The sequence below is a fragment of the Camelus ferus genome, chromosome 5 (assembly GCF_009834535.1).
Source record: "Camelus ferus isolate YT-003-E chromosome 5, BCGSAC_Cfer_1.0, whole genome shotgun sequence".
Classification (NCBI taxonomy): Eukaryota; Metazoa; Chordata; class Mammalia; order Artiodactyla; family Camelidae; genus Camelus; species Camelus ferus.
The window spans coordinates 28,434,205-28,453,157 of record NC_045700.1 but is presented as its reverse complement, the minus strand read 5'-3'; the positions used below and the strand labels follow the sequence as shown (position 1 = coordinate 28,453,157).

The window sequence follows — 18,953 nt, the reverse complement described above, 5'->3', positions numbered from 1 at the left end:
TAGAGCTGGCTAAGGAAGCATTATTCTGCGTCTGTTGGAGGAGGAGTGTCATCCCAGGGACACAGTCCAACACGTGGCACATGGGACTCAACTGAGAAACTGTAGCTTTCAGGGCCACTAGGTACGCAGGTGATGGCTAGCACTTTTGACTTCGTTTAGTCTCAGCTGACATAGAACAATGATCATAAAAATAAAGTGTGTATACTGGTGTGTTTCTCACTTGAACCTCTCCGTATATATTCTAAAATGATGGAACGTCTGTACCAAAGCAGAGATCTTAGATGGTAAGTTCATTTGGATATGTGTATGTGCACAGATGCATATCTATCTGTGTGTACATCTGCATATGCATATCCACACATATATATTATTGAATGAATTAATTGCTTAAGTGCTAACTATGTGCCATGTGATAAGTGTCCCTAGAACTCTGTTTAAAAGATTGTATTACCCATCATGTCAGCTGCCTTCAGTGCCCGCACAGTCCACTGGGAGGGCTTTTGGATGCAGAACTGTTACTATGTGTTTGTCCTGTTGTCTTTCTCCCATCCGAGGGCTTTGTGTCGCTGACCATTGTTTATAGCACCAGCTCAAATGATTCTTGATTCTGTCTAAATTGTGGGCATTACTCTGAAACAGCAGGGCATTTAAAAACCAACAATAAACTGCATGCAATGGCAAAAGAATTAAGTGCTGAGTTTTTGCAGAGTCACAAAATCCAGAACAGATTATTCAAAGAATTCTCTGGAAGCTGAGCAGCTTATAAAAGCAATCCTAATAAAAAATGCCTGCATTCTGCATATATAACAAAGTTATAGCATGTCACTTGTTCTATAAATTGTCACTATTACCACTTGAAGCAGAAGGAAAAGTACATATATAAAGATATATAGGTGTATCATTTTATATTCCCAGTAGAAACTGAAAAATTATGTGCATTAAATAGTGTTTTAACTGCAACGTGAAAAATGACATTTAAGCAACGGCTCACAATCCTACGAGGGTAAAGTCAAGCGTAAATGCTGCTTAGGATAACGGGGGAAGAAGGGCCTTTGAAGGCACTCAGGCCTGGGTGCAAATTCTCACCCTGTCACTAGTTGGCGCTACGGTAGCTGGCTGATCCCTCTATTGCTCTGAGACTTTCTCTATCGGTAAAAAAGAGATATTAAGTATCTATTTTGCAGAGAGTTGTGGGGATTCAAGGAGAAAGAGTGTGGCCCTACCCATCGCTGCTTTAATTGTCAAATTATTGAAAATAAATTTAAAAGCTAAATATAGAGATGTGTGGTTCCTCAATGAATTACGTACCAGCCAACATCATTAAGATTATAGCACGTCTGGCTAGACTTAAGACTGAAATTCAAAATACGTATTTTCGGCTCTCAAATGCTATGATTATCTGAGCACATGTGAGACAAGAGTGTAAAGTTCCCCTAAGACCAGCATTAGGAAAACTGCTCTAGGGCGGATGTGGCACGATACCCAGGCCTCAGCAGAGCACTTCCATTTATCTGCTTTCTGGCAAATCTACAGTCTTTGTCTAAATAATGGGCAGTTCTTACAAAGTCTGCTTTAAAAAGCAGCAGGCCCTGCGCTGTCACACGTGTCGTTACCTTGTGATTCCCACTCTTCTGTAAGGGCCCAAGTTCTAATATTTCTCACTTGTGAAACCTTTCTGTGTCTGCTTCGGCCCACGGGCTCGCCTCCACTCTGACAAAAGCTTGGGGTTTGTTTGGGGACACAGGACTGCGCTTGCTTGCACCTGGTTGGCCACAGCAGCTCCAGGCCTTGCTTGGAAATGCGCTAAAAGTCTCCCAAAGCCTCAAACACTGGCAGGCATTACCATTTAAAAAAAGTTTTTTCATCTTTTCCACCAACAGAATTTCTGTTTCCATTTTGACTGTTCATTTAGGTTTTGGGTTAGCCAAGTGAAGACTCTGAGAACTCTGTTTTCAGCAGCTGAAGTTCTGCCCACCGATGGCCTAGAGTATTCATGTGTTGTTCAACACACACTAGGCTGGGCCTTAAACAGGCTACGACCACACGACCCTCCCAAGCTGCCCTAAAAGGGTGCAGGGGCGCGAGCCCCGCTGGGCTTCCACCTCTGGCTCCTCCAGCCCCACCCTCCAACCTCCCCCAGCCCGCTCTGTGCCCTGGGGAGCTGCGCTACGCAGACCAGGCACACAGTTCCCTTTTCCAACGGTTTCCAGTTTGGTTTGGCCAATGGCAGGAACTGGCAGGCAGGAGGGAGGGAAGAAAGCGAGATCACAGTGTTTCTGCCCCTGACTCACTCCCTGCCAGGCTGCCATCGTGTCCCTCAGCTCCCGCCAGGTGCCTGACTCTGCTGCTACCTCCTCCTGGGTTCTGGTACCCATTCTAGCCCTTTGTCCATCAGGCGTGTAGGATAGAAATGGCTTCTCTCTGTCACTGACTGGAGGCTGGGATGATGCCTTATTGGTTTCCCTAAACCCAGCCCACACTGTCGTCAGCAGCCCCTTACATATCCTCTCAAATAACACTGCTCTCAGTATGCCATCTGGTTCCTGCAGGACCCTGACTAAGCCTTGAATCCAGTCTCGAAACACCAGGAAAAGAGCCACACTAAACCAAAGCATCAGGACGGGCTGTACCGCAGGGATTACAGGAAATGCTGCAGTGAGTAACCAGTACCTCTTTACCAGGAGGGTGCAGGAGCAGTTGTTACTCTCGGGTCATAGAAAGCCAACAATCGAATTTGTGCTACAAACCAATCAAGGCAAGAATGAAGGCTTTAGAAAGAAAATAAAAATATTAAGATATATTTAACTGAAGAATACTTCATAATCCCATACAAATATCACAAGTCCATTGAAATTCAGCTTTTTCTGCTCCTACCATCATTAAAGAACATCATTAAAGCAAGATTCCTGAACCTCAATAAAAGAGCTGGGAAAAATGGACACATTGTTATGTAGGTAGCACTGAAGCTTTACGATGTTCAAGGCTGCACTCTCTTACTGCATCATAGAACCTAATACACATCTGCACAGAGATAGAAGTTTATTTAACTATAATAATTGCACTGAGGGGAGGAGACAAGATTGCAGAGTAGATAGACCCTGAGTTCACCCCCTCTCGTGAGCACACCAAAGTCACAACTGTCTGCAGAACCAAAGTTGATGAAAAAGACTGGAACCTACCAGAAAAGAGCTACAACTAAAGACATAAGGAAGGAACCGCAACAAGAGGGGCTGGAGGACCAGACTCACAATATAGTCAAATCCCATACCCACCCAGCCCCCGGTGGGAAACCCACAAACCGGAGAATAATTATATTGCAGAGGTTCTCCCTCAGGAGTGAGAGCTCTGAGCCACAGGTTGGACTCCCCACCCCAGGGGTCTGGCACCAGGAAGATGAGCCCCCACAGCATTTAGCTTTGAAGGCCAGCAGGACTTAATTTCAGGAGCCTCACAGGACTGGGGGCAATGAGACGTCACTCTTAAAGGGCCCACACAAGATCACACACACTGGGACCCAGGGCGAAAGCAGTAATTTGATAGGAACCTGGGCCAAACCTGCCAGTTGGTCTTAGAGAGTCTCCTGGAGATGGGGGCAGGGTGAGTGGTGGTGGGGGGTTGTGCTTCACCCTGGGGACACAGACACCGATGACAGTCATACTTGGGTTCTACCCCATGAACACTGCACTGGTGGCTGCCGTCTTGGCTCATTAGAACCAAGACCTGGCCCCACCCAACAGCCTTTAAGTGCCACTGCGGGGACGCCCCAGGCCAAACAACTAACTGGGAGTAGACAGGCTGCCTTAAGACTTCCTGAGCCACAGCTGCCTCTGGACACACCCTAAGACATGGCCCAGCCCACAAGAGGGCCAAGACCCAGCTCCGCCCACCAGTGGGCAGGCACCAGCCCTTCCCTCCAGGAAGCTTGTACCAACCTCTAGACCAGCCTCACCCTCCAAGGGGCAGACCCTAGATGCAAGCAAACTATGAGCTCGCAACCTGCAGACCCAGCCTGCCCACGGCAAGCCAGACCCTAGCCTGGGTCCAGCTGGGCCCTGGCCCTGTACACCAGCAGGCTAACGCAAGCTTCAGGACACCTCAGACACCATGCCCAACTGTGTCAGGAACTTCCCCCGCAACGATCTGAAATAAGCTCTGGAATGGAATCCCTGGGGTTTACAGCCAGACTCCAGGACCCAGCTCTGCCTGCCAGAAGTCTGGCACTAACCGCAGGATATGGCTTCACCCGCCAGGGGGTGGGCAGAAGCCCCAGAGTCTTCTGGACCCTGACTCTGCCCACCAGTGAGCCAGCACTAGCCCTGGGATCCCCCGGGGTTCTGCAGACAGCTGCCTCATGACCATGCCCTGCTAACCAGCCCCATCCCCACAAGGCAGGGCCTGACTACCAATCGGGCTAGGGGACAACCAAGCCTACCATACAGACTGCCCACATAGTCAGCCCATCACAACAGAAGGGTCCACGCAGCCCTCTTACGGGAACCCCTACAACATGCAGCCTGGGGAGTGCACTGCTGGGAAGCATAGGACTTCTCCTACAGAGGGCCACTCCTCCAAGGCTGAAAAACATAACTGACCTGCCATATATATAAAAATACAAATAGCAACTTAGGCAAAGTGAGGCGACAGAGAAACATGTTCCAGAAGAGGGAACAAGGTAAAACCCTAGAAAAACGACTAAGTAAAGCAGAGACAGGCAGTCTACCCAAGAAAGAGTTCAGAGTAAAGATTGTAAAGATGATCAAAGAACTTGGGAGAAGAACGGATGCACAGAGTGGAAATTTAGACGTTTTTAACAAAGAGTCAGAAAATATAAAGAACAACCAAACAGAGATGAAGAATATAATAACTGAAATGAAAAAAAATGCACTAGAAGGAATCAATAGTAGACTAAATAGTACGGAGGAACGGATCAGTGAGCTGGAAGACAGAGTAGTGGAAATCACTGCTGCTCAACAGAAAAAAGAAGAAAGAATGAAAAGAAGAGAGGACATTTTAAAAGAACTCTGGGACATCAAACGCACTAACATTCACACTGTAGGGGCCCCAGAATGAGTAAAGAGAGAGCAAGGGCCTGAGGACATATTTGAAGAGAAAACAGCTGAAAATCTCCTTAACCCAGGAAACACAACAGACATCCAAGTGCAGGCAGTGCGGAGAGACCCACACAGGATCAACCCAAAGAGGAACACACCAAGACACTTTGCAATCAAAATGGCAAAAGTTAAAGATAAAAGCAGCAAGGGAAAAGCAACCCAGAACATACAAGGGAACTCCCATAAGACTATCGGCTGAATTTTCAGCAGAAACTCTGCAGGACAAAAGGGGGTGGCACAATACAAAATGATGAAAAAGAAAACCCTACAGCCTACAACGAAGAATACTCTCCCCAGCCAGGTGCTCGTTCAGACCTGACGGAGCAATCGGAAGCTGTGCAAGCAAGCAAAAGCCAAACAGGATCAGCGCCACCGAGCCAGCTTTACAACAAGTGCTAAAGGAACTTCTCCAGACGACAAAGAAAAGGCCACAATAAGAAACGAGAAAATTACGAAATGAAAAAGCTCACCGGTCCAGGCAAGCATACAGTAAAGGCAGATCATCCCCACACAAAGCTCGTAGGGAGAGGGAAAGACAAAAGTAGTAACCTCATCTGTTTCCACAGAAAGCAGTTAAGGGGGACACAAACCAGTGAGATGTAAAATGAGTTACCAAAAATAGCAAGCATGAGGGGAGGAGAGTGCAAATGCAGGGTTTGAAATGCATTTGAAATCAAGAGATCAGCAACTGAAAGCCATCACGTATGTATGTATGTGTGTGTATGTGTCTATATCTATATATCTATATATGTATGCAGACTGCTATACAAAAACCTCATAGTAACCACAAACCAAAAATCTGTAATAGATCCACACACACACAAAAGAAAAAGGCATCCAAATGTAACATTAAAGATAATCATCAAATCATGAGAAGAAAAGAAGGAAAACAAAGACTGGCAAAAACAACCCCAAAACAATGAACAAAATGGCAACAACACACAGATCAGTAATTACCTATATGTGAAATTTAAAAATACAACAAACTAGTGACTGTAACAAAAAAGCAGCAGACTCACAGGCACAGAGAGCGAGCTAGTGCTTACTGGTGGGGGCGTGGGGACCAACACGGGCAGGGGAGTGGGAAATGCTAGCTGCTGCGTGTAAGACAGGCTCAAGGATATACTGTACAGCATGGGGAATATGGCCAGTATTTTGTCATAACTGCAAATGCAAAGTACCCTTTGAAAATTGTATAAACATTAAAAAAAAATACATTCACTGAAAACCAGAATCCCGTATTAATGCAATGGTGCCTTCCCCTATTCTCCTCCCTTAAAATCCTGTATTTCAAGAAACAACACAATATTTTCAAGTGACAATGGAATTCTCACTTAAATTAGAGATCTTCTTTCCTGAACTGCCCAGTAGTTATTCTCTGGTTACCTCTTACCTTCTACAGTCCCAAACCTTCCTAATTGGTATAATGGTCTTAGTAGCTTCATTTGCCCAGAGGAACCCTTTACTTCACCTCCAGATTCACTTGTCCTCACCTTTCTTAATCAATTTTCTTTTCTCCTCTTCCACTCCTGCTACCGTCACTCAAGGACACCTGAAAGGGGAAAAAAAAAAAAAAAGTTCAGCTCGAAATGTACATTGAGATCTCATCCATATTCTGTACCAATTTCCAGACCATAAAACTCCCACTGGCAGAGAAAGTGTTCTATGATAATGCCTAAAATAGCCCCTTTTACCTTGTGCTTAAAATAAAGCACACCTTGAATGTACTTTTTAAAACCGTGGCATGCAACAGTAGACGTCAAAGAGGCCAAAAGAGGTGTCTCTCTTCTTCCCTTCTGGTTGATGAACATCAAAATTCTTTTCACTGGAAACCCCTGAGAGAAGGCTGACCTGGGGATTGGTCAGGCGGCATCTGGCGAGTGAGGGGACTGTGGGAGCACAGATGACCTTACTTATTATTCAGAGTTTGCCAGAACATGGAGCTGACTGGAGCTGACGCCCAGCTCACGGAACTGACAGTCCCCAGAATCACAGTTGTGGGCTGTCGTCCTCCACTGTGGCTAACAGCACCCCCCAGCAGCCAGCACAGCGCCTGCACCTCAGGGCTCTCACTCCTCATGAAGCCCCCTCCAGCCCCCACCACGGCCGCCTGTTACTGTCGGCACAGGATAGACCCCAGGTAACAAAGCGTTGAACATGCCTGAGTAAGGCTGGCTTCACCCACTCATTTAGTTGGCAAAGCCCATTCCCCTGACTGATGACGACTGGTTTCCATTTACCCTTGCTGTCTGGGTTTGGGCAGCAGACAGCTCGTGGCTGCGTGGCCTCAAGTGAGCACACTCGCTCCACCACATGACTCATCAGCAAGGAACTTTCCCATCTGAAACTCATTAATCTTCCCCACAGCCCTGTGAGGGAAGTGCCGTGTGCTCACCTGCAGGTTAAAAGGAGGAAACTGGGGGTGAGGAGGTTACAGGCGGTGCCAAAGGTTATTAAGGGTGGTGTCTGCTGGGAATGAAGTCATTCCGCAGTAATCCCGGGTCAGTCTGTCCACCCACTCCGCATCCAGCCTTCTCCCCCTGCTCTGACCACCTTAGCATTCTCTGGGCTTTTGTGAAGGTGCACAGAGTCTAGCAGACACGTGCATTTCAGAAGGGAAAAAAAAAGTATTATGATTTGCCCCAGTTAAGCACTTCAGATGTCTTTCCCACGATAACACGTATTAGAAGTCATCTCTCTCTCAGATCTTTTCTAGTAAAGATATCTTGTTAGGTGGAGTTCATACTGTCTCCTGGAAAGAAGGCTGAGGGCTCCATGCGTTTTCTGGGAAAGGCACGGTGAGGGCACTCTCGCACCTCCCGAGGCATGAGCCAGCGCTCAGGCGTCCTTGGAGGTCAGGGCTATCGCCTGTCCAGGCCTGTGAACTGCCTAGAGCAGAGTGATGGCACGGCCTCCCAGCACGTCTCCTGGGGCCTTCGCGGCTCTGCAGCTCATTTCACAGCTCCGATCAGTTTCCCAGGGCAGACACACCCAGCAAATGCTTCAACCTTCTCTACCGTCGGCCCGTCTGACTTTGCCAAAGAGAACCAGGGTTGGCTATTTCCAAGGGAGGGGCAAGCTTCAACCACCAAAACCATGTCCTTTTCCCTTTGCTAATTCCTCTTCCTCTTCCCACCTCCAGAGGAGGATCTGCCCCAGCTTTCAGGCTTGCATGTTATTACTGTTTACTTTCCTGTAGTGTCATTACTACTACTTTCCTTAGGGACCACATTCACTCACACATTCAACCCTCATTCTTTGTCAATTTCTGAATCACCAGACCTACCCCTGATCTGAGGAGGCTGGACTGTCAACTATAATTTTCTGCCATTTTTATATAGCACGAGTTGGAGTAGATAGCTTCCTATCTCATTTGGGGAATGACTAGTCCTGACAGACATTCCAACATTCTCTAATGCTACAGCAATTAATACAGTATAGTAGCATATGAGTCAACAGACAAATGCAACAGAACAGAAAGTCTAGAAACAGCCTCAAACCACATGGCAATGTGTTACATGGTAAAGGTTAACATCTCAAACCAGTAAGATAAGGATACACTTTAAGAAGGTGAGTTAGACGAACCAGCTGACCAGGAAAAATAAAAGGTTTGGCTCATACCTTGTCCTGTACACACAAAACAACAAAGTGACAAAAGCTACAGAAAAGAAAACGGACACAGAACAGCACTGGATAATCTTAGTGAATTATTGGTGTAATAATGATACTGAGGTTATGTTCTAAAAAGTCCTTACATGTTATTAATACACATATTGATGTCCTTTAAATGAAAATATGATGTCTGAGGTTTGCTTTATTCTCAAAACAGATGATTGGCAAAGATAAGACTGGCAAACTATGCCTAATTGTTGAAGCTGGACAATGGATAGCTGGAGTTTATTATATTACTTTCTCTAATCTGTGTATCCTTAAATTTTCCTGTAGTAAAATGATATTTTAAAAATACCAGAAGAAAATATGAGTGACTTCCTTGGAGGCCACTTGAACTATGATTAAAAATTCAGAAAGCTTAAGATTAAAGTTTGATAAATTCAGTCACATTAAACAATAACTTCTGTATGACCAAAAAAACAACAATCATAAAGCAAAGTCAAAACACAAATAACATGGAGAAAATATTTAACTCATATCACAGATAAAACAATGGATAATCTCACTAATATGGAAAGAGCTACTAAAAACAACTAAAAAAATTACCAGCTACCCAAGAGAAAAATTAGCTAAGATTAATAGTCGTTTCATAGAAAAATGAATAAAATGGCTTTTAAACATCATGAGAAAAGTTGAGCATCCTTTCAAATAGGAGAAATGCAAATTAAAAGTGTACTTTATAAATTCCAGATTTTGACTAGTCTGATAGATAAAAATGTTTTCTAATACTCTCTTTCGAGGAGACTATGAGAAATTGGTCATTTTTATATACTGCTGGTGAGAACGTGACCCCAAGGAGCAATTTGGTAACGTTATTAAAATTCCAAAAGCATTTACCCTTGACCCCAAATTTCACTTCTGGGAATTTTTTCTACAGATAGCCTGTTTACATGCACAATGATATATTGCCATGATAGTCATTGCAGCACTGTTTGTAATAGCTAACAATTGGGAAAAACCCAAGTGTTCATCACAAGAGTATATGTGTGTATGTATGCATATACATATATACACATACATACGGTCGATGGGATGTGATGCAGCCAGTTTAAAAAATGAGGGTGCTCCCTACATGCTACCGTGAAAAAGGTTCTAAGATATATGTGTATATATGAATAGAGACAGACAGATATAAAGATATGAATATCATGTCACTTTTTGGTTAGGGAATGGAATAAATATACTCAGTAGCAATATACAGGAAACTGACAGAAGTGATGACCTGTAGGTGGAGGGACAGGGGTAAATAACACCCTATAAGGAGACTTATCAGAGTACACCTCATTTCCTTGTTTTGATTTTTGATCCATATGAATGCATAACTTATTCAAAAATTAAATTAAGCCCAAGAGTTTAATTGGCTCTACAGTTTATGGTTAAGTGCCTCCTAGACAGGGAAACTCAACAGTTGTCTCTAAGTGAAGTGGGGGCTTGGAAAAGCCAAAGAACAGATGTTACAAAACAGCATTTCTATTTGGCTTTGAAACATACTATTTGGTGGTAGGGATGGGGTGTACCAGACCATTTGCCATCCTAATTACATTCTGCAAATTCCCCTGGTAAAGCCCCTGAGATCTTGGTAAGAACATAGTTACAGCTGTCTGTAATAACAGCAGGTTAAGAACGCAGGTAAGGAAGACACAAACAGCCAGGAAGCACCACCTTCCTGCAGAACAGGAGCGTTCTATCCATCTGAGTTCACTGTGGTCGCTGACCATCAGCAATGCCTCTCGTAGACTACAGGCCAGTGGGTGCTAATGTTTTCATCCCTAAAGTCCATTTCTATCTTGCCCCTAACTCCAGACTCCAGAGTCCGAGGATTTACCTAAACCGGTTGTAGAATTAATTACCCATTTTTAGGATTAAAAACGTACAATTGCCATGGAAAGTGTCTGACCCACACAAAATAATTACATTGTTACACTAACATGATGTATGTAATTTTGACAAATGCAAAGAAAGTTTTTACACACTCATTAGCCTACATTGTTTTGCTGCCCCTAAATGAGCAATTTCTGTTAGGTTCTTTGAAGCATGAGAAGTGGCTCATCTCTTGGGACCCCACTGGAGGTTCTGAGGTCCCAGATTTTAGGCTTTCAAGTCACTAAGAGGCGGTGACCCGGGAAGCCTCTCTCTTAGCGCCTGGCACGAAGGCTTCACAGGTAAGAGGGGGCTGAAACCCACTCCCACGGAACGGATGCAGTGCCTCTTTGTTCTCATAGAGTAAGGGGGGAAATTCCTGTTTAGCTGAGTCATGTTTGGCCATATGTGGGCTATTTCTCAGCATTTCAGTAGCCTTACCTGTAGAATCAAGTGTTAACAGTGCTACCATTGGGCAAGTTACTTAACCTCCCTGTTCCTCATCATAAAAGAAAAAATAATGACCTCAAGTGAATGAGTTAACACTTAGAATAATGTCTGAAGACAGCACAGACTCAATAAATACTAGCTACCCACATGTAACATCTTACAGAGAGTCGAAAACTCTCTTTGGAGCCAGACTTCCAGGGCTGCCTCCTGAGAAGTTACAGAGTATATCCCCTGTCACCATTTTCCTTAGACTAATTAGCTCTGGTACAAATGGAAATTATTTACTATCATAACTACGACTTCACTCGTGTTGAGTGATTTACATAATCCTGTAGCTAGGAGGTCCCAGAACTACATTCCTGTCTTTGGCAAATTTGTATGTCTTCCTCCAAAGGCAGTATTTGTTCATCACATCTTGTCTGAGAAATGACTTCAGGCAAGGGTTAGGCGGAGAATGCCAATGCCTTTCTCCACCCTCTGTGCAAAGGCTTGGAACTCCAGGAGCAGAGAAAGGCACTGCACACAGACAAGGGCAGAACCAACCAGCCCACGGCTTCACAGGAGACTTTAGAAGAGACCCCTGGAGGAGGCCAGTTTACAAATGGGAGACAGAGGTGTAGTTGGACTTGGGGATCTGGCACCTCCAAGCCTCTCTTTTCCATCACAAGGGGATATTAAATGGTCATGATGTGGAAGTGAATGAGAGAAAAGTGTTCATTATAATCAGTAGTTTAAATGTGTGCTTGTCTCTCGCCTACGGTGTCTCTTCTTAACACCACACAAGAGAGGACAGCAGCTGGAAATGCTGCACCCAGGAGACCACCTAGAATGTTACAAAATGCCTCCCCCAGATCATCTGACCTTAGGGAAGAAAAGGGAGATCAAACTGCATCCCTGATGGGAAATGAGAGGATGAACATTTTCCTGGCTAAAAGTTTGAAATATACACCTTTGCTACACTCAGAATTTTCACCTGTTATTTCTTTTCCTTATACTTTTCTCATTTAAAATGCACATTTTAATTAATTTAATAGAATAATTCATATTTATACTCTCAAAATGCACAAAACCCACTTTTTCATTATTCAACCAGAATTTATGCAGCACCTAGCACGTGCCAGGCATCATTTCATTCACTCCTGTAGCTTCAGTCCCTAAGACAACATTGCTGCTCCTGGAGATCCGGCTTTCCAATGCTTTGTGAATATTTCCTCCAAGGGCCCTCATGTAGAACAACTTCCTGTTTTAAGCTAATGTTACTGGAGGCTTATAGGTGTCGGGCACCAAGCACCATCAATTTATTTAATTCTCATGGCCTTAAAGAGACCTCCTATTTTTCAAATGTCTTATTTGTCATTTAAGCTGTGGATAATAGATCCAGAACATATAAATAATACAGCTTTGAAGAAGGCACATGTGCAAATGTGGAGAAATGCTAAGTAGGGTTGGTTAATGCCGACTGTCACTATCATTGGGCCACACCTGTGGGGTGGGTCCTGTTATTATCCTCACTTTACAGATGAGGAATTTGAAGTTTAAAGAGAGAGTAAGTAACTCACCCAAGGCTACCAAGCTAGTAAACCATGGACAGGATTAAGATTCAGGTCCAAGACCAGTCTCTTCCATCTTAATCCCTACACTACACCGCCTTCAGACCTTCTTACACATGGCTGGCTGTGATGGACACAGTCGGTTTATAACGGTGTCTTCTGCATTTTCTTTGACCTGCTGTGACTCTCATCTCCTGCACAATGCCTTTCTAGCATCTAAAACGTGACCATTTAAAAACAACTGTATGGAGTCATGGGACAATGGCAGAGCAAGCTAAAAAATGACAGCCACTCACACATAAATATTTAAATATACGCACTCTGGTGAGTGCATTATTCAAAATCCCGGCTTACACAAAAAGGTTTCCAGAACTTACCAGCTGCTTCCTTTTGTGAGCTCCAATATGATTCTTGCCCGAACAAAACTCAAAGGACCCATTTTCCAAATCAGCTTCCTTATATTCACACCTCGGCATTGACGTCATTTGCCCTCTTTTCTGCCAACCCCAGACTGACTAGGGAGGAAGATCAATTTGAATTCTCTCAAATTGCTTCCTTTCCCTTTCCCCAAAGCTTGCATTTTTCCCTCCTAAAAAACCCCTGAAGCCAAAACCACAGTTTGGGGAAGTGAGCGTGATTAAGCAAATTATGACCCAGCTCAGGGAGTCGCTCTAATTGTTCTCCTCAGGGATACTTCCCCGGTTTTGCGTGCAGGAGGCCTGGCCCGGCCCTGAACACCCGCTCCCTGTCCGTGGGCGGTGTGTCAGCAGATGGTAATCACTGCTGCTGTTTTTCCAGGTTAATGTGAGATTGTTCAAGTTTGGGGCTTCAGACCCTAATCATTCTCTGTGATGATCTGTTTATTCGGTCCACTGATGCACTTTGCCTTTAATCCTTGAATGCGCCAGAAGCCCACACAACCACTCAGACCATGACACTTGATTCTTCAAAGGGAAGAAGGCGTGTGCAAAGGCAGGTGTCTATCTCCCTCTCTCATCACATTCAAGCTCCCTGAAGGCAGGAGTCGCCTCTCACCTCCAGCAAAGGGACTGGCACAGAGCAGGGGCCCAAAAGTTTGCTGAATATTGTGGGGTGAAGAAATGAGGTCTGAAAGTCAAGTCACATTTTCTTTAAAGGAGCACTTGATGGAACAATGGATTTAAAAGAAAAAAAATACTCGCAGAGGGGATGTGCCTGTCGTCTACAACTCTTAATTGGTGAAAAGACATGGCTGGAGCTCAGCACATATTTTACAGCAACGATTAGCTGATTTGTCACCATTAGGTCCAATCAGTTAAAGGCTGCAAGTCTGCTGGGAAAGAGAAAGAGAGAGAGGTTGAAGAGCAGCAGAAAAGCATCAGACTGACCTAGAGTCACCAAAGGAGACAGGCAGCAACAATCAAGGTTCCAACAAGCTTGACTTGGTTGTGGAATCCTTCAAGGAAACTTCCAGAACCTCAGGAACTTCACAGCGTGCTGCCTGTTAGGTGGTTGTATGTTAAAACACTGCCAGCCCTGCCTAGGCTTTTACTTAACTTTCTATCTCTTCCGGCAATGGTAGTTCATGAAACAGAGTTGGGACAGAGCCGTCACTAGAATTCCTTCAGGTCTGGATTCACTGGGCCCTGCAGGACAGATCTAAGAACGCTTGGCAACGTTCTGCATGGCCACACCATGTGTTCCGTGGGTCTGCCCCTTTTGTGTGGGTGATTATGCTGAGCACCGGATTACAAGTGTCATGTGTGGCATCATCCATCCAAATTTATCCCTGAGGTTTTTCTTAGCTGAGAAAATATTAATAAACTTTTAAAATGGAAAATGCATACACATACACACACAATTTACACCTCATTTTCCATTTAATAAGATTTCCTGAACACCTACTGTGCATTCTATGAGGAACCAGAAATAAAAATTTAAGTAAGACATGGTCCATGCCCTGAAGTTTGAAGATAGTGTTGAAGGCAGTCCATGCACAAATGGCAAACATGTGAAAGTTGCTATGGATACAATGGATGGTGGAGCATTACTAACTCTGCATTTCTTTTCAAAATGCTAGTGATTCCCGTAGCTTGTAGTGGGTAGGGAAGCATATTATCTATGCTGAAATCATGTAGGGAAGCTCCCAGAAATAAGCAAATTTGCAAAAAACAAATTGATCCACATTTGGTTTGGCCAAATAGAGGAAATGCCTCAAGAAAACTTTTTTCTTAAGAAAAAGAAGCATGTTGACTGGGACTTTCTGAAGATGTCACCAGAATCAACGAGTCGGGGTAGACATATGTATCATGTTGAGGCTGTTTCTATATCCTAAACTAGGAATTGGGTAGCCTGGTACTATGATGACTTTCAGCAAACTTTATAGCTCCCATGTCCGCATTCTCGGCTCAGAAATTTCACCCTTCCAACAAAGTTCAGTTCTTTCAGAGGCATAAGTTACACTATATTATGTCAAGCTTGAAAGGGGGAGAAAAATCAAGTTTTACCAATTACCAGCTTACTCATTGCAAATTAAACCTCCAGTGTAGTTAGAGGTACCCAGCATATACCCCTGACCTCCTAGGAGAATCCATCACAACACATTCATCTTATTTTCCAGAAAGCATTCAAGATATCTTTTAAAATGGTGTATTTCCCTATGATCAGACAGTTTTCGTTTAATGAAGAAGAACTTGCCATCCACTTACTGAAGTGTGAAAAGCACTGACTCTTACAATGGATGTAAGTTAACACAAGCACTTATTTTCCAGGAACATATTTGTCTAGGAAAAAGCTGGGTGCAAAGTTATGTGTGCTGCTAAAATGCGTAAGCGGCTGAAGCCAGCAAAGGGCTCTTTTTCTGTTTTGGACTGAAGCAGCCACCTCAGTGAATTCTGGTGTCGTTCTGATAGTCTGGGGGCATCCTCACTTACTGGGACTGTCTCCTGCTCGTTGTGAGCATCCAGAGTTTTTAAAAGTCACTGTAGTCACTGAGGACTGACTGTCAGACTCATTACTACTGGGCCAAGAACTCCGTTCTACCTTGAGCTCATTTTCAAGAGAGCATCTCACCCAAACAACTTATTTACCCTGCTTCTAAGGTCTCCCACGTCCATTTTAAATCCTTAGAACTTCAACCTTGCTTTGGGAAGATGTCAGAAATTCAAGCATCCTTCTGTTAAGTAAAGTGACAACACCTGCACACCAAAAACTAGTAGGTTCTTAGAGGAAAATATCAGAGATCAAAATTCTATTAAACAAATCCCTATGAAACACCTACCTGTGTGGTCAGCACTGTGAGGACCCTGCAGAGCTGTACTGGACTTATAATTTACATATAAGAAAAATCTTTCACCTAAAGAACTAGTGAGACTAGACATCACACATAAGTGACTGCAGTGAATATAGGGCAGAGTACGATTAACAATTAAAACGAGTGCTTCAAGATACAATAAGTGATGGAGTACATTCACATTCAATACTTCTTTTGATTCTTACAACCACATGGTGAGGTGGGCAAGGGAGATACTGTATTATTAGTCCCAATTTACAGGTGAGGAAACTGAGGTCAAGGGCACCTTGCAAGCAAATGGCGAGATTCCAGGATAGTAGAACTAGCAGTGTCTCCCTGTTCTGTGATCTGGCTGCCACCTCATGCTGCCTCCTTGCTAAGTAACCATGGGAGAAAGAAGAGGGAGCATTGAACGACGTGAAGGGTGAGCTGTAAAGGTACTGGTAGGCATCAAAAAGGATATGGGGTCTTCATGGGAAAGAAAGACACAGAGATGGGCAAGAAGCATGACCAAGGGCTTGGATGCAGGGAGTTGGGAGAGAAGGACTTGAGATATGTATTGAGATTGATAGGAAAATTAAATAATCTTGGAACTTGCAGACAGTTGGAGACAGGAGTTGAGTTTTAGTCTTTCTAGCAATGTGATTGTTTTCTAGAAGGAGACAAACGTGATCAATACAGAGGTTAAGAAAGGTGGTAAGGTGTTCATGTGGTAGAAGGGTTAGAGGAGTGGGTAGTGGGGGCAAAGAGCCTGGGTTTCCGGAATCCAGGAGTGGGTAGTGGAGGGCCTGGCATGGTGCTGAGATGTTGAGCTGGGTATGCCTGACAGAATTCATCACCCAATTCATTTGCACATCACTGAACAACAGCAAAGCTAAAAATACTCTGGTTACAAGGAACAGGGCATATAAAAGAGAAGGATGACTGGTGCTTGCAAATTTATGATGGATTAAGTCATTCTAGGCTGGGTGACTTAAACCTTGTAAGATGCGCTGTCTCCAGGATTCAGGACTGACAAAGATAAAATTACCTGCATTTTTAGGCCTTAGTTTGACTTCCTGCACTCAGCCAGCTTGTTATCAGGCTGAACTGGAGCCGCCCCATAGGCCTGCTGGAGTTCCAGCAGATGAACTGCACTGGAGTAGAGGGGGAGGTACTCTGGATCCCTCAGAACAGGTCTGATTTTGTATACTGCTTTTATTAGGATAATTTCACAAAATTTCATTTGGGTAAAGCGCTCTATAGCTCTTGGGTTGGTAAAGTGTTCCACATCTGAAAAGCCACTGATCTAGGCCAGTGCTCGCCACAGACAGATGAGGAAGCAGGCCAGAGAAGGGCGGGCCTGGCCCAAGGTCACAGGGCGACTGGCCACTTGAGGGGCATCTACAACTACATTCAACTGCGACTGAAAAGGCTTTTGTACAGCAAAGTAAACCATCCACAAAATGAAAAGGCAACCTACCAAATGGGAGAAAATATTTGCAAATCACTCTCTGATAAGGGATTAATATCCAAAATATACAAGGAACCCATACAGCTCAATAGCAAAAAAACAAATCATCCAATTTAAAAATGGGCAAAGGCCCTGAATAGACATTTTTCCAAAGAAGACACACAAATGACCAACACGTACATGAAAAGGTGCTCAGTATCACTAATCATCAGGAAAATGCACATCAAAACCACCATGAGATATCACTTCACACCTGTCAGCATGGCTGTCATCAAAAAGACAAGTAAGAACTGTTGGCAAGGATGTGAAGAAAAAGAATCCCCGTCCACTACTGGTGGGAAAGTAAACTGGTGCAGCTGCTATGGAAAACAGTAAGGAGGTTCCTCAAAAAGTAATGACAGAACTCCCATATGATCCAGCAATCCTACTTCTAGGTACATATTCAAAGGAAATGAAATCAGTGTCTCTAAAGGATACATGCACCCCCATGTTCATTGAAGCATTATTCACAGTGGCCAAAATATGAGAATAATCTAAGTGTCACCAACAGATGAATGGTGGGGGTGGAGATTAAGATGGCAGACGAGATACCAGCAGATGGTCCCGGCCACCTCGCCACACCCCTCAACCCGAGGCACGAGTCTGCTGGTGCACACGGAGGCTGGGTGCTTAAACTCAGGCTTCAGCAGACAGACCCGAGGGGATGACTGGGGTTGGCTGTGTGGAGACAGCCCAAAGGAACTGGAGTGAGGTCTGGGCCACAACTGGAGGTGTGGCCCAGGTCCGCCACAGAAGCCCCATTGTTAACATCCCCCCAAAAGGAGGAGTGTGGCCCTGCCACAACAGCCTCATTTTGGCCTCACAACAGGCACAGTCCCACTGCTGTGAGCTCTGGGAGCAATCACCTGCCTACATGCAGAGGCGGGGCTGAACTCTGGGCCACATCTGGCGGCTGTGCTACTTCAGCAGATTTAGGCCGTCAACAGTGCCTGCTGGACATGCTAGCAAATTACTGGCCCTCCCACAGCTGGGGCGGGTCCAGCGTTAGCAGCTACTGGCGTTGTGGGCATGTGCACACAGAAGCGGGGCTGGGATCTGGGCTGATTCCGTAGCTCCCAGGGTGGGTCCAGGCGTGCGGTTACAGCGGGCCTGCTGCCAGACTTTGGTGGGTCTGCATCCGAGGCTTTTGAGCACAGTGCCTGAGGGACATCTGGGCTAAATGCTAGTATTCCCACAGCTGAGGCTGGGACGAGGGCAGTGCCAACAACAGTGTACCTTGTGAATGAGCACAACAGGTAACAGGCGACCCCACAGAGCACGGTTCCTGGTGGGCAGCTCCTGTGAGGAATGCTCTGTGGCTCCTCTCCCAGTGGGAGAACTTCAGCCCCACCTACATCACACCGCAGTTTAGATCTGGGGGCAAATATTCCAATAATTGGGGAGCAGAACCCTGTCCTTTGACAGGGCTGTGACAACCACAGAGCAAAGAGGGGCCCCACTCAACATCCAGTGCAGGCTCTGGTCACAACACGAGTCACACCCCCCATTGAGGGGAAAACAGCCAGCACACATGGAGGAACGACATG

General features: G+C 44.9%; 1 protein-coding gene across 3 annotated transcripts in view; it reads right to left on the bottom strand.

The window, feature by feature from the left end:
• Positions 1-18,953, bottom strand: part of LYPD6B (LY6/PLAUR domain containing 6B) — a 175,053-nt gene that overhangs the window by 15,576 nt on the left and 140,524 nt on the right. For all 3 annotated transcript variants that reach the window (XM_032479417.1, XM_032479418.1, XM_014561706.2), the window contains one exon: positions 6,605-6,663. The gene's annotated coding sequence lies outside the window, so the exon portion shown is untranslated. The remainder of the gene's footprint in view (positions 1-6,604; positions 6,664-18,953) is intronic.